This window comes from Pan paniscus, chromosome 11, assembly GCF_029289425.2.
Source record: "Pan paniscus chromosome 11, NHGRI_mPanPan1-v2.0_pri, whole genome shotgun sequence".
Taxonomy (NCBI): domain Eukaryota; kingdom Metazoa; phylum Chordata; class Mammalia; order Primates; family Hominidae; genus Pan; species Pan paniscus.
In genome coordinates, this window is record NC_073260.2 from 122,091,395 (window position 1) to 122,107,538 (window position 16,144).

At 38.1% G+C, this 16,144-nt stretch overlaps 1 long non-coding RNA gene across 4 annotated transcripts in view; it reads left to right on the top strand.

The window, feature by feature from the left end:
* LOC106635092 (uncharacterized) overlaps window positions 1–16,144 on the top strand; it is an 84,919-nt gene that overhangs the window by 14,388 nt on the left and 54,387 nt on the right. The window lies entirely within an intron of this gene.

Consider the following 16,144-nt stretch of genomic DNA (forward strand, 5'->3'; position numbering starts at 1 on the left):
AGGGTTTCACCATGTTGGCCAGGTTGGTCTTGAACTCCTGACCATAAGTGATCTGCCCACCTTGGCTTCCCAAAGTGTTGGGATTACAGGTGTGAGCCACTGCTCCTGGCCTACTTATTTATTTATTTTTGAGATAGTGTCTTGCTGTGTCACCCAGGCTGGTGTGCAGTGGTGCAATCATGGCTCACTGAAGCCTCGATCTCCAAGGTTCGAGTGATCCTCCCACCACAGCCTCCTGAGTAGCTGGGACTACCAGTGTGTGCCACCACGCACAGCTAATTTTTTTTTTTTTTTTTTAATTTATGGGATTTCACCACATTGCCCATGCTGGTCTCAAACTCCTGGGCTCAAGCAATCCACACGCCTCAGCCTTCCAAAAGGCTGAGATTACAGGTGTGAGCCACCACACTTAACCTCTAATTCAGTTTAACCTGGACTATTTCATACACCATTGTAATTTAGGAAAGAGTTTTATGACCCAGTGATGCATCTTCACTGACAAGTTGAAAAACAGTTCTGGGATACATACATAGACATGGACCTGCTGGATCATAGGTTGTTCCCATTTTCAAACTGATAAGTTTGTCTACGTGAGTTCATTTTATGAATTTAAATGGATATTTGTATTTAGCTAGCATTCCATGTATTTCTAGAAGGAGGCTTTCCAGGTTATTTAGTTTGCTGGAAATGGAAGTCCTGTGTTAAACGTTCTGGGTTTCAATTTTTCATCTGTCACAAGAAACCACACACATAAAAGGTAGTAGACCCTTCCGTATTTTGTAGGCTCCTTTCTCTGCAGCCCTGGGGAGAGTTATGGGGGTCTGCCACAGTGTGGGTAAGTTGTGGGGTAGAGGTAGACACAGGTAATGGGAGAGAATGAGTCGATGGAGTTCTGGGTCTTTTACCACAGTCCCTACCCAAGGAGCTCCATTTTAATATTGATCCATTCTGTATCCATTAGATTGAATTGGCAAAAGGGTTGTGTAGCTTAAAAATATTCTTAAATGGTGGGTTTAGATGTCTTCCAAGGCTCTTTCCAGATCTAAACAAATGGAAGTAATTTTTACGTCTCTGGACCATTTAAAATTGCAGCCAGAATTAAAGATGGCTTATGGTATAAAGTTTCGTGAGTAGGGGCTAGGCAAACAGTGTTTGTTTATCTGAGTGTCAATGTTCTCTTCCTGCCACGTAGAACCTGGCTTGGATGGGATGCTTTTGGCATCCTTGAAGGCAAGGAGTTAGGTGTGCCCTCGGGCTGGAGTTGCCCCTTTGAGGGCAGCCATTTCTGTGCTGTCATATTGCCTTCATGGCAGGAAGCTGCTTTAAAAAACTACTTTGTTTTCATTGTGTTTGTTTAATTCTGTGAATAAGGCTCTAATATAAATTTTTCTGAAATCCATTTCAGCCCAGCACACTGTTCCACATGCTTGTGATAAAGCTCATTTGCTCAGCAGGGTACTCGGTTAAACCTTTATATTCATAGGGATGACATTTTATTATCATTTTAATGAAAATATTTGCTTCCTCCTGGGTTTATTTTTGCCTTCCCAATATAGGAAAAGCATTAAAAAAAAAAAAACCCGCCAAAAGATGGGGTAGCAACTTGGTAGTAAAGTGAATTAGGGGTGGGCACATGTTAATTAATTTGTATAGGATCCTGGACCTCTTTTCTAGTAAATACCCTTCCCTCCTCCACTTCCCCTGAGCCTAGATCACTGCTTCTTCTCAGACTCTAGTCCCTCCCTTCAATTTGTCCTGCTTGTATTTCATCTTCTTTAATCACTGTTTTCATCACATCACTCCCATGCTCAGAAACCCTTAAGGGATTTTTATTTCCCACCACTTCAAATCTAAACTCAGCTGCCTGTTTTCAAGGCTTCTCCTAATCTGCTCTTTCCTTACATCTCCAGCTTTATTTCCCTTGCCAGATGTGGCTCTGGTTCCTGCGGTTTAGAGATAATGGGATTTTTGTACACCAAAAAAAAAAAAAAAAAAATTAAGATCTGCATCATTTTTCTTAGGCACAGTTCAGCCCAGTTCCCTTAAACAAAAGCACATGTCAACAATTATTGCTTACCTCCCCCACAGGCCATGTGAGGGAGACTGCGGGGTCCTTCAGGCGGCAGGAAGAGGAAAGCAGTTTATACACTGCTGTTTCTCACTATTTTGGGAGAAGATGAGGACCTGAGAAAGGTGACTTTAGTCACTGGAGTGGTTTGTGAAAAGCTCTGCCATTTTGACCAGACAGGCAGAATGCAAATATAGAAGGAGAGTATGAAAGGTATTAAATACCAAGCCAGAAATGTCTGGCTCAGAAATCTGTAAAGAAGTAGGTCCTGCATAAGGGAAAACTCAGCAGATCACCAGGCTCTGGAAAAGATATTGCAGGAGCTGGTGAATGAAATTTCAGAGAAGTCTTCCATATTGGAGAGGACTTTTAATTTATGTGGAGTAGCTTGTTTTCAACTTTTGGTTTATTGTGGTGGGTGAGTGTACGTGTAATTAATGTTATTTACTTTGTTTTTCTCTATTTCAAAAAGTTCTGGCTCTTTCACTTAGTAGCTGTATAATTTGGGGAATGTTTTGTCTTTCATAAATGGATATAATAATGGTATATGGTATGTAGGGTCATTGTGAGGGCTAAATGAGATAATATATTTAAAAAGCATAGAACATCATTCAAGAAAAAATATCTGTCATTTCCGTCATCATAATTATCGTAAGTATGCATAAGCTGCTCTTCATTTGAGCAGGTGCTAAAATTCTACCTTCTCTCAAAGTACCTTCAGGTCAGTTCAGTTCAGCAAGCATTTCATGAATGCTCCATATATGTAAGGCACTGAAGATACACTGATGATATCACACATGTGACATTGACTAGCCCTTAAGCAGCATACTTTCTAGAAGGGAAGGCAAACCCAGAAACTGATTATTTCAGTGTAAGGCTGTACTGTCCAACATAGTCATCAGCAGCCACATGTGTCTGCTGAGCACTGAGAATGTGATTAGTTTGAATTGAGATGTGCTCTTTGTGTAAAACACACATTGGATTTTAACAAGTTATTATTGATAAAATAATGTAAAATATCTAATTAATTGTTTTAACATGGTGTCGATTACCTGTCAAAATGATAACTAGATCAGTTAGATATCGAGTTAAATAAAATATACAATTAAACTGAGTGGAAGAATGGCATGAACCCGGGAGGTGGAGCTTGCAGTGAGCCGAGGTCGCGCCACTACACTCCAGCCTCGGCGACAGAGCGAGACTCCGTCTCAAAAAAAAAAAAAAATTATATATATATATACAATTAAAATTAATTTCACCTGTTTCTTTAGATTTTTTTAAAAATGTGGCTACTGGACATTTTAAATTTATGTGGCTCCTGTTATATATCCTTCCTTTTTTATTTTGAGACGGAGTTTCACTCTTTCGCTCAGGCTAGAGTGCTGTGGCGCGATCTTGGCTCACTGCAACGTCTGCCTCCCAGGTTCAAGTGATTCTCCTGCCTTAGCCTCCTGAGTAGTTGGGACTACAGGCACACATCATCATGCCTGCATAATGTTTTTGTATTTATGGTAGAGATGGGGTTTCACCATGTTGTTCAGGCTGGTCTCAAACTCCTGACCTCAAATGATCTGCCCACCTCGGCCTCCCAAAGTGCTGGGATTACTGCGCCCAGTGGCTCCTGTTCTATTTCTATTGAACAGAACTGGTCTTATGTGACACAGTGGAGGTTAAAACAGGGTACAGGGGGAACTCAGAGAAGCAGCAGGTCATGCAGCCTGTCCTCCTGCCCAGGAGAGCAGGTGAAGCCTATGCTGAGTGTTAAAGGATGAGCAGATGTTGTCCAGGCAGAGCCAGGTCTAAAGGGCCCTCCAGATGAAAGTAACAGGAAAGGCATGAAAGACATGGTATTTCTAGGCACTGGAAGCATTTGGTTCTTCATAAAGCATTATGAATTAGGGACTGGCAGAAGATGAAGCTGCAAGAGAAGTGAAGCCTGGTCTTGCAATTCTTTAACATCCAGCTGCCATTAAATGCTCTGGTCCTTGACTTATACATGACGTCTGGTTATTTTTCCACTATTTATTTCTTTGACGTTTTGGACTCTCAGCTGCCGACAGTTGGAGGTTTACATCCACGAGGATAGACTTTCTTAGAGGACAGGACTGATGAATGCACACTTGCTGGTTGGCAGGCAAAATGTCATTTTTCCTCTGTAGATAATCCTAAAGAGTAGATGGGCAGCCTACAGTTGCTGCCAGGAGGTGAGTAAGAATGATGAATGAGAATCATAGGAAGGTGGGAGCCCTTCACACGGTCTGAATCACTGGGCCCAAGGAGACTGTACGTGGCTGCATTCACATCCATTTACCTGTCAATGGATTTCAGTGGAATCCCTCTCCTCCCAAATTCTCACTAATAAGCAATGTAGTCATTCATCAGATTACATTGGTTTGGAAGCTCATTATTCTATTCCAAACCACCCACAGGTCTTCTGCCTTTAATGAATTATGTATTCAGTGGGGATTTGGTAGGTCATGTAAGATTAGGTGAAAGAGGGGTAGCGACAGGAGAACCCAAGAACCCAAGTGGATGGAGGCTGCAGTTGGAAGACCTCTTCCACATCTGCTCTTCACTCTTTAATGTGCATATAAGTCACGTTCTTTAGAAATGTAGATTCTGATGAATTAGATGTAAGGATGGGGCAACAATCTGCATTTCTATCAAGTTCCCAGGTGATGTCACTGCTGCCAGTCATGGACTGCACTTTGAGTTGCCAGGTCTTAGAGACCTCGTGTCTGCTACAGTCTCTTACCAAGGCTGGAATCTATATTGCAACAGCCCTAATGAGTCATTAGAAGCCCCTGCTGGAAGATCTCTGTTGTGTTTCACCTCCTCTGCCTTTGTGGAGTGAGTGTTATTGTTGGAACAGTTTGTCTTGTCCCTAGAAGCTATCTGGGCAATTTCTGTACATTGGTTCTTGTTCTATTTTTAGAACTGCTAAGAATAAGTCTAATACCTCTTTCTCTTGACAGTCATTTGGAAATTTGAAGAAAATTTTTTATATTACTCTTAACCCTTCTTTTCAGTGGATTAAACCTACTCATCAACTTAGCTGTTAAACACAGAACTCCCTGGCATTTCCCAGGAATCATGTCCCTTAAGTGCCCCTCTTCTAATTGAGCACAATGTTCCAAGCTTTCTCCAAACATGAAAGAATAAAATGGGCTTGTTACTTATCTAGCTATTGATTCCCTACTTCTGCCAGAGAATCCTCAAGCATCTTGGTTGTTTGGCAGCTACATTAAACCTCAGATTCAGAATGAAATTTGTTGATAAGAAAAAGCCCAGTTTTTTTCTCACTGGTTGCCATAGACGCATCTAGCATTGTGGAGATGATTTTTTTTTTAAAGAAGCTGTGATTTTTTTTATTATGAAATATTTAGAAATTTAGAAATTATGAGCAAGCAAAATTACCATTCTTAATGTGTTGAAATATAAAAATCAATTTTTTTCTAGGCATAGGGATGATTGATTGCATTGATTATTGATTACATTTTATAAGGGCCTTGAACAATCTTTTGTGAACATGTTTCGAACAACATCATTTTTATTAGCTAGATGATATTTAATCACATTGAAATTTTTGCAATTTATTCAACCAGTTTCCTATTATTGGACATTCATGTTGTCTCTGATTGTTTTTTGTTATTAATCAGTGCGTTTGTAAACACCAGGTACCTAAATTTTATATACATTTTTGAAAATGGTAGATTCCTATAAGTAAAATTACTGTGTTAAAAGACAGGATAATTAAGGTTTTTGAGCTTATTAGTATAATCAGTCATATTGTCCTTTAGGAAAGTTTTAATAATAGAATGCATTATCACTAACAGTAATTTCACAGGACCAGTCTGCACCCACATTCATTAAAAAATGCCTTTGACACTTTGATGAACAAAAACAAATGGAGTTCCATTGTTTTATTTTGCATTTTAATAACTAGTGAGATTGAACATTTTAAAATTTGTCTTTTGCCATTTAAATTTCTTCTTTGAGGGAATAAACTTTTCTATCAGAACATTTTTATTTTTCTTAACGATTTATAATAGTTATTTAAGTGCAAAGGCTATTAATCCCGAATAATTTTCCCAATGCATGATTTTCTTTTTAGTTTTTTATTTCATTATGACTGGAATGTGTTCTGGATTGTGTCTCCTATCAGATTATTATTTTTTAAACATTGTTTTGTTTTTAATTTTTGTGAGTACATAGTAGATGTATATATTTTTGAGGTACATGAGATATTTTGGTACAGGCATGCAATGTGTCAAAATCACATCACGGAGGCTTGAGTATCCATCCCCTCAAGCATTTATCCTTTGTGTTACAAACAACCCAATTATACTCTTTAAGTTATTTTAAAATGTACAGTTAAATTATTATTGACTACAGTCCCCCTGTTGTGCTATCAAATACTAGGTTTTATTCATTCTTTCTAACTACTTTTTCTTGTACCCATTAACGATGCCCACCCTCCCCCAGCTCCCGCACTACCCTTCCCAGTCTCTGGTTAACCATCCTTCTATTCTCCATCTCCATGAATTTAATTGCTTTGATTTTGAGATTCCACTACTAGATTATTCTTGATTTTAGGAAAGTTATATATTTTTGTGTAATAAATTGGTACAAAAGTACTTGCTCTTTCTGCCATAATGGCAAAAGCACAAAAGTAATTTGGTTTCTGCCACAATGACAAAAACACAAACGCAATTACTTTTGCACCAATCTAATATTTATTACCTAATGGTGAGCTTGCTAAACGTTCATATTCATGTAAATAGTTTTTAAATCTAATATTTGAATCCCATCTTTTTTTTTTTTTTTTTGAGGTGGAGTCTTACTCTGTTGCCCAGGCTGGAGTGCAGTGGTACGATCTCAGCTCGCTGAAAGCTCTGCCTCCCAGGTTCGTGCCATTCTCCTGCCTCAGCCTCCCGAGTAGCTGGGGCTATGGGCACCCGCCACCACGCCCAGCTAATTTTTTTTTGTATTTTTAGTAGAGACAGGGTTTCACTGTGTTAGCCAGGATGCTCTCGATCTCCTGACCTCGTGATTCACCCGCCTCGGCCTCCCAAAGTTCTGGGATTACAGGCGTGAGCCACTGCGCCCAGCCCATCCTTTCTTCTTGTCTTGCATTAGTTAGCAATTCCAGAACAATGCTGAATAATAGTGGTTATAATGGGCATCTTGATTTGTTCCTGAGTTTAATAGGAATAGCTTAGTGTTTTATTATTAAGCATGATACTGGCTTTTTGGTTTAGTTATCAAAGTAAATACATATTTGTTAAAGAAATGTCCATTTATTCTGACATTTTCACAATTTAAAAAATCAACAGTAGATGCTGAATTTTATTTAAAAAAATCTTTCAGCATCTGTTTATGTGAATGTGATGTTTCTCTGTCTCTTTCTGTCTCTCAACCATTTTAAACTTAGAGGAAAGTTGTGAGTACAGTACAAAAAAGCCTGTTTTTTTCTGAACAATTTGCCAGTATGTTTTAAGATTTCATAGAGACTAGAAGTAGATTCGTGTTGCCTATAGATTAGGGGGTGTTGGGAGAGGAACTAGAGAGTGATGGCCATTGGGTATGGGAATTCTTTTTGGAGGGATGAGAATATTCTAAAATTAGATGGTGTGGATTCCTGCATATCTCTGCAAATATGCCAATACATTTTAAATTGTATACTTTGAAAGGGTGACTTTTCTGCGACATAAGTTTTATTTCAATAAATCTGTTATTCAAAAATAAGAATTGTATATTGCACTCAGTTGTCATATGTCTCCTTCAATATGAAGCAATTGTTCACCCTTTTCTTAACTTTATCGGCCTTGACACTTAAAAATTACATGCCCGTTGTTGTATAAATGGATCTTCAACTTCTGTTTGTCTAATGTTTCCTCATTATTAGATTCAGGTTCTGCATTTTGGCCCAAATATCACAGGATGGATACAGTGTTCTTCTCATTGTATCTTACCAAGTGGTTTATGATTTAGATTTATCCCATTACTGGTGATATTCAATTTGCTTGCTTAAGATGTTATCTGTCACGTTTCTGTCCCATAAAGTTAATTTTTCCCCTTTGAAATCATTTTGTTTTGTGGAAAGTTACTTTGAGATTGTATAAATGTCCCACTTTTCTTCAAACATTTGTTCATTTATATTGGTATGAATTCATACTTTCATATTTAATTTGTCAAGTTATGATCCATTATTGAAATTATCTATTTTAGTGTTCAAATTATCCTAGGTTAGGCCAGTGGGAGCACCTTCAAACTGGTTTCTGTGTCCTTGTGGTGTGTCCCCTTCATTCTTTGAGCACTTCCTTATTTTCTGGTAAAAGAAGATGCTCCTCCAGGTTTATCTTGTACTCAGCTTACCCCGGCCCTAGAATCATCTATTTTTTCCAAAAAGCCCTGGTCTTTTCAATAGAGGTGATATTTAGAAACGACAATTTAATGTCTAAGGTACGCTCACTGTTCTTTAGGTGTCATTGCTTCCAGGCCCCTCCTACTGGACTGAGCTAAAGAATAGATATAGGTTTATGTGTACACACTCATGTGTCGGTGATTTTCTATGTTACATATCTAACCACCTATTAGTTGTCCATCCATCCTTCAATATATTTTAAAAATGCCTTAATGTTGGTACTTTTACTCTAATACAACTCTGTGTGTCTATATTAGTTTTCTCCCTTTCCCTTATTTGTAACTCTTCTCTGAGAGTAAGAAACTCAACTTCCATTTTCCTTTAGATAGGTATTTATGTGATCAAAGCCTTATACAAAACCAATTTTCTATACACCTCCTATGTCCTATACCCTGCACATGCCCTTCTCATGCCACTCATGTTCCAACATGCCCCCTTTCCCCACCAACTCCTTCTTGGAGCTAGCTAATGACTTTTGGGCTGAGTTGTTCAGAAAGGGAAGAGGGGTGGGAGGAAAAAGGTGTTTTTCTCTTTTGCCTTGTAATTTAGTGAATTATTCTAATAGGTTTCTCTAATATTGACTCACCCTTGGACTTTGAAATGTGCTGTGCTTTGATTTTTTTCTACTCTTTTATTTAAGATGTCTAGATAATTTATTTTGCTGACCTGAAAAGGATTTGGAATGCTAGAAATTTTCTTAGACATTTTCTGAATTCATTCTCTTTGACTTTTACGGAAGAATACAAGGCTTCTCTTGACTTCCTTGCATTTTTCTAGTGCCTTTGCTTCTGGAAATGCCACCAGAATGAAAGCTGCATTTTCTGTGGTAGAAATTATTGATATGTCTCAGAAGCAAGCAATCATGGAGTCTCTACTTTCCAGCAGTGATATATATTTCATGCAAAAGCCACATCATTATTTTTAATACACTAATGAGTTTTTTCACATAAACAGAACAGAGATTTCTAACATTTCCTGGGGTTTCACAAAAAAGGAAAAGAAAGAAAAAAGAATTCAACCAAATACTCGTTTGTTAGCCCAGCATTGGAATTCACCAGTCTTAAAGAACGATTGGAGAATCAACCAGTACCAATACTGCTATCCTTCATCTCCTTCATATTCAGCCTTACCCAATAGAATTTCTTGGAGCCCACAAAACGTTAATTGAAAAGATAAGTCTGCTTTGGAAAACATCTATATTTTACACAGAGATGGAATTTGGGGAAGTGCCATGTAGACATCTATCATTCTATAAATCATGATTATTGTCAGTGACCTGAAGCCTGGAGCAGGTTTTAAGGGTTAAATAATGTCCACAGTTTTACTCTTCAGACTGTCTTGCTTCCCTATCTGATCATTGTCACACTGCGTTGGCTGTTTTAGGCCTAAGTGCATGAGTTGCTTATATTTGTCTGGGTAGTTGGTTAATTTTGGAGGCAGCCATCTTGCAGGTATGATTTTCTTCCTTCATAGATGACAAACCCTGGATGGCTATCCTTTTTATGTTTCATTTTACTTACTTCGTCCTCTATCTCCCACCAACCCTCCCACCATTTTTGTTTAAATAATATATTATTCATTATATATGTAGATTCTTCCAAAAAGATTGACATATGCCCATGTGTGCTCGTGTGCACATGCATACACACATATACTTATAGTACATTTATGCTTCCTGATATATTCTTTTATTTTCTTGACTCAATTATTCCATTTATTGACTCAGTTATTCTAGGAATCCTGGAAAAAGGGAAGGGTGAGGGAGAAAGGATGATCCTTTTTGGTTATAAGGTTTAAATGTATTATAGCATGATCAGTTGACCACTGGGGAACTGTGCTCTCAGTGAATTGCATGTTTCAACTATGTCATTGACTCTGGAGACTCAGACAGAGGGTAGTTATTCAAATAAAGAAATGTCTGAAAACAAACAACAAATAGGAGTTGCATTTTGGAAGTATTCTCATTCATAAAACCAAGAGGTCACATTCATCGCAAGAGGGCATCCACTAGAATGCTGGCTGAACTTATAATTAGAGCATTCATTCATTTATTTAATGGATATTTATTGAGAGGCTTTCATGTACTGGACACTGTCCTAGGTGCTGGTGATACATTAATAAGCAAAGGCAAGCATGGTTCTTGCTGGTAGATGTTTAACACCTGGCTTTACAAAAACAAAAACTCTGATTTCTGGTATTTGTCCATTTCTGTGGTGTAAATACTCCCACTACAGCCAATTTCAAGCTATCGATGTTCTACAGTGTAAGAAGATATGGGTGCATTAAGCAAATGTGAGCCAGTATGAGCTGGCTTCAGCACACTTCTGGTCCTTGCTGTCCAAGAGCTTACAGTCAAATTGGGAAGACATACATTTAAAATATTACTTTAGTAAAAGTGCAACTTCAAACTATGACAGGGCTGTGAAGAAGGGAAATGTGGCATTACGATAGACTGTAATAAGTGAATATAAACTAGTTTGTGAAATTATTGGAAGTATTCACTGGAAAACTGATATTTAAGTTGAGAGCTGAAGGCGCAAAAGATTACTCGTGGAAAGGAGGAGCATTTCAGATAGAAGTTATAGCTCATGCAAAGGCCCTGTGGTGGGAGAAAACTTGGTGTATTTGAAGAAAATAAAAGAAGGCTTTGTGGCTGAACAGTGAGAGGAAAAGGAGCATGTGCTGAGTTTGAAGTGGTAGGCATGAACCATTCTTGGCTTAAAAGCTATGAGAAAAATGTGGATCTTTATCCCAAAAGCAGAGGTTATCTATTGAAGAGTTTTAAGCCTGGGATTAAAATGATGAAATTGTGTTTTGAAAATATCACTGTAGCTACAACACAGAGAAAAGATTGGAGTTGACCTGGATGGAAAGCTGGGAGGCGATGAATAGTCTATTACAGTAGTCTATGTAAGAGATGCTTGTAAATTGGCCTAGGGTGTTGGCAATAAAAATGGAAAGAAGGGGAAAGATTTCAGAGATATTTATGACTCTAAATTAAGATGAGTTAATAAGGGTTAGTGTCCAATAATATGTTGCCAAGTCCTGAGTTCGCACAACTGGCTGGGTAGTAATGCCAGAGAGAAAGTATGAGAACACCATTGCGTGTGTGTATGCACGTGTGCACATGCAGCAGGGGGAAATCAGAAGTTTTGGGCATAATGAGTTTGGATAATTGAGACATCTAAGTGGATGTGTCAAATGGGTTAAATATATAGGCCTAGAATTCAGAGTAGAGGTCTGGCCTAGAGTCTAGATTTTGGAGTAATTTTTATGTAAAAGAAAATTGAAGAATCCCGTGTTATTAACCCTACTCTGGGCAGCAGACATCTTCCAAGCACATATCACATGGCTTAAATTTTCTTTTCTGGGATTCTTTTTCCTTTGTATAAGGGGATAGTAATGCATCTAGGCAACTCAATAAGATTTGGGGGGTACTGAATTTATTTTCTGAACTATTTTTCTTTAAAGATTTGTATTCACTTAATAGGCAGTATATTAACTAGAGTAGTGCACACAAACTGGTTAGCATAGTGCCTGGCCCATAGTAAGAACTCAGAAAATGGTCTCTTCCTCCTCCTCCCACACCGCCGCCGCCTCCTCCTCTCCTCCTCCTCCTCCTCCTCCTCCTCCTCGTCCTCCTCCTCCTGCTGCTGCTTCTTCTCTTAATATCTGGATTATAATTACTTAATATTTATTATCAATAGGCTTGCTTTATCAATGTATCAAAAAGAAACTCATAATATTTAGGGGAAAATGTCTAAGATATATACTTAAGGTGTATGTCTGTGTGTGTATGTTTTGTGTTTGTGTGTGTGCAAAGGTGTAGAGAAGTAGAAAAGGCTTGGAAAGGATACATACTAGATTTGATGAAATTACCTCTGAAAGATGTAGAATTGAGGGGGTCTTAGGCAACAAACAGGGCTTTTTTTAACTAAAAATCTGTAAAATTTGAATTTTCATGAGTATGCATTCTTTTTATAATTCTTTGGAAAATGAATTTACATTGCATAAGTTGAACAAACATAGCTCTCACATGATGCTGGTCAAGCAGTGACCAAACACATAGTGGATGCAAGGCAGCTCTGAGAGTCAGGTACTGCCATGTATGAATTATTACAGATAGAATCACTGTGAAATGATTGTTGAATTGTTTTCCTGGTAAAAAGTTACTTAAATGGTAGAGAAGATAAAACAAAATCAAGACACTTGATATGTATTTCAGTTGCTACGCAACAAACCACCCAATACAGTAATTTAAAACAACAATATTTATTTTGCTCACAGGTTTGCAATTTGCCTAGGGGCACATTTTGTCTCTGCTCCATATGACATCAGATGAAGTGACCAGAAGGCTAAAGGGTGAAATCATCTTCAGGGGCACTCGTTCATGTGTCTGGTGGTCGGTACAGGCTGTTGGCTGGGACCACCATGTGGCTGTGGCTATATAGAACATCTACATGTGGCCCTTCCATGTGGCTGTTTGTCTGCATCATAATATGGTGGCTAAGTTCCAAAGGCAAGTGTCCCAAGAGAGCCCGGTGGAAGCTGTATCAACTTTCTATTTTATTTTTATTTCTTTTTTTTTGGAGATGGAGTCTCGCTCTGTCACCAAGTCTGGAGTGCAGTGGCACAATCTCGGCTTATGGCAACCTCTGCCTGCAAGCAAATTCTCCTACCTTAGCCACCAGAGTAGCTGGGACTACAGGTGCATGCTGCCACGCCCAGCTAATTTTTTGTATTTTAGTAGAGACAGGGTTTCACCGTGTTGCCCAGGCTGGTCTCAAACTCCTGAACTTAGGCAATCCACCCTCCTTAGCCTACCAAAGTGCTAGGATTACAGACATGAGCCACCACACCTTGCCTACTTATTTATTTAGAGATGATTTCTTCCTATGTTGCTCAGGCCAGCCTCGAATTCCTGAGCTCAAGTGATCTTTCTGCCTTAGCCTTCCCAGTAGCTGGGACAACAAATGCATGCCACCATGCTTGGGTTAGACAACTTTTATGATCTATTCTTGGAAGTCACACAGCATCATTTCCTCCACATTCTCTCAGTAAAGGTAGTCACAATGCATCATCCAGATCCAAGGAGGGAAAAAGTAGATTCTACTTCTTGATGAACAAGTAACAAGTTCTGGAAGAGCATGTGGAATCAGAAATATTAATGTGACCATTTTTGGAAAATGCAAATAGCCAAAATAAGTCCTCCTTTCCAGTGTTATCTGTGCCACAATTTTGCAGTGCAAATATAAAAAATTATCCAGATTCTCTTAGTTGCCACAGCTGAATGTGAGAATTGCAACTCTACTCCAAAACCACATTCATACATTATGAGAGCTGTATTTTTACATAGTAAGCCAAATAATTTTAGTAATGGAGTATTATCTTTCCCATGCTTAGCACAGTGATGATTTTAAAATTAATTTCCAAGTGCACTGTCAAATTTATTTTAACCTAAAAGGCAAATTGACATTTTCCAGGCATAGTGAAAGTCTGCCTTTGCTTGGTCTGACCCAGGAAGCTGGTAGGTTGCTATTATTTGTTTTTGTTTCTAAGCTTACTCCTCAAATGCAAACAAAGATAAAGCACAGAAAGGAAATTCATGAAAATGAATGTTTGCAATGGAATTTCAAATTGTTCTCTTCAATGCACATTAGTGTCCTTCCTGTGTACCAGCTATGCTTTTTACAGGCTGTGTGGAACTTACTGTGTCGTCTGAAAGTTGGATTCATTTCTCATATTATTTATTTATTAGAATTGGAGTCAACTCATTCATCTGTATCCCTGATGTCTTTGGTTCCAACTAGGGCATGTGTGCTAGACCATTAACAGGAGACTGATCACCCTGTATTTATTGATTAGCCATAGAGTAGTGCTTAGAGGATTGTCAGAAAACATCGTTAATGGAGTCCACTAGATGAGAATTTCCTTTTATTTTATGGTGTGAATTGTTAGCCCAAAACGAGCTGTAAATTACGTCTTCAGGGATTCTACTTTTTAAGAACACTATTATTGTAAATTTTTATTTCTTGGGACATACACATGTTTTTTTTCCTGTTTTCCTTAAGAAGTTAAGGTCATCATGTAACAGAAATTTTAAAAATTAAGCTCTTTTAATATTGACATGTAAAACAAAACAAAATGAAAAACCCATACTTTCACACTGTCTTTTAACATGTGAAAAACAGCTTTTATACATGGTTAGATAAATCAGTTAAATTGAATTTTAACAAAGTTTTGCCCCCAAATGTTTTCTTGTTTAGATTGAAGACAAACATGAAACATTTATCTTAAGATAAATCAATTTTTGATTCTTCAGAAATTTGTCAGACTGGAAACCTTTAGCAGCCATTCTCCCATAATTACAATGCCAAAATAGCAAAATGAATGAACTGACAGTCTATGTCTCCCCTGAAATTAACAACATAAATGGAATCCAAATATTGTGTGCCTGAATGTGTATATTCATTTATGTTACACTTGTAAGGAATGTTTACTAATGTCCCCAGCTCAGACATTTATTATAAAAATCATCAGTTAAGATAGCCAACCTAGCAGTTCGCCAGTTCACCTAAGAGAGCTTTTATAAAGTATGGATTCTTGTCGGGCGCGGTGGCTCACGCCTGTAATCCCAGCATTTTGGGAGGCCGAGGTGGGCGGATCACAAGGTCAGGAGATCCAGACCATCCTGGCTAACACGGTGAAACCCCGTCTCTACTAAAAATACATTAAAAAAAAAAAAAATTAGCCGAGTGTGGTGGTGGGCCCCTGTAGTTCCAGCTACCGGGGAGGCTGAGGCAGGAGAATGGCGTGAACTCGGGACGCGGAGCTCGCAGTGAGCCGAGATTGCGCCACTGCACTCCAGCCTGGGCGACAGAGCGAGACTCTGTCTCAAAAAAAAAAAAAAAAAAAAAAAAAGTATGGATTCTTGAGCCCCACACCCTAAAGATCTTGTTCATATGCTAAGTATGAGACTTAGGAAATCTATATTCTTCAAATATAGAATCTTAACACTTCTGAGTTATCAGTCCAGTGTGGGAACAGCTGAACTAGACATATTTGCTAACCCTTGACATAATTTTTGTGGTGTAAGATATTCTGCATTGATAGAAATTTTTATACCCCAGGACAAAGTGATATTATATTTGAATTTGTCTGCTTGTTACATTTTACAATAGGGATGCAGGTTAACACTAAACTTTTATATATTGACTGACTTTATAGTAGAAGCGCAGCTTTATTTTAAAAATAGGGAAAGGAATTCCAGTTCATAAATTTTATCATTTTCCTCTTTAGTTTTGTGTTTTGACCGAAATGAATTTTTTATATAAATATGTTATATATAATAATAATAGTGATTATTATTATCATTATTTGGTTATAATATTTCTTTCAGATTGCCCAAGTACCTCTCACTGAAACTCGTGGAATAAATAAACAACTACAAACAATTCATTATGGTTAGAGGCAATGAATGAGGCACACTTCACAAAAGAGGAAATTGTTGCATGGAGCCACAAAAAATAAGATTTCCACCAGTAGAGAAGTAGAGAAAAGATATTTCCAGGTAGGGCACAGAAAAAACAAAGGCACAGGGCTTGAAGTTTCACAGTACATTTAAAGATGACTAAGTAGCTCAGTGTAGC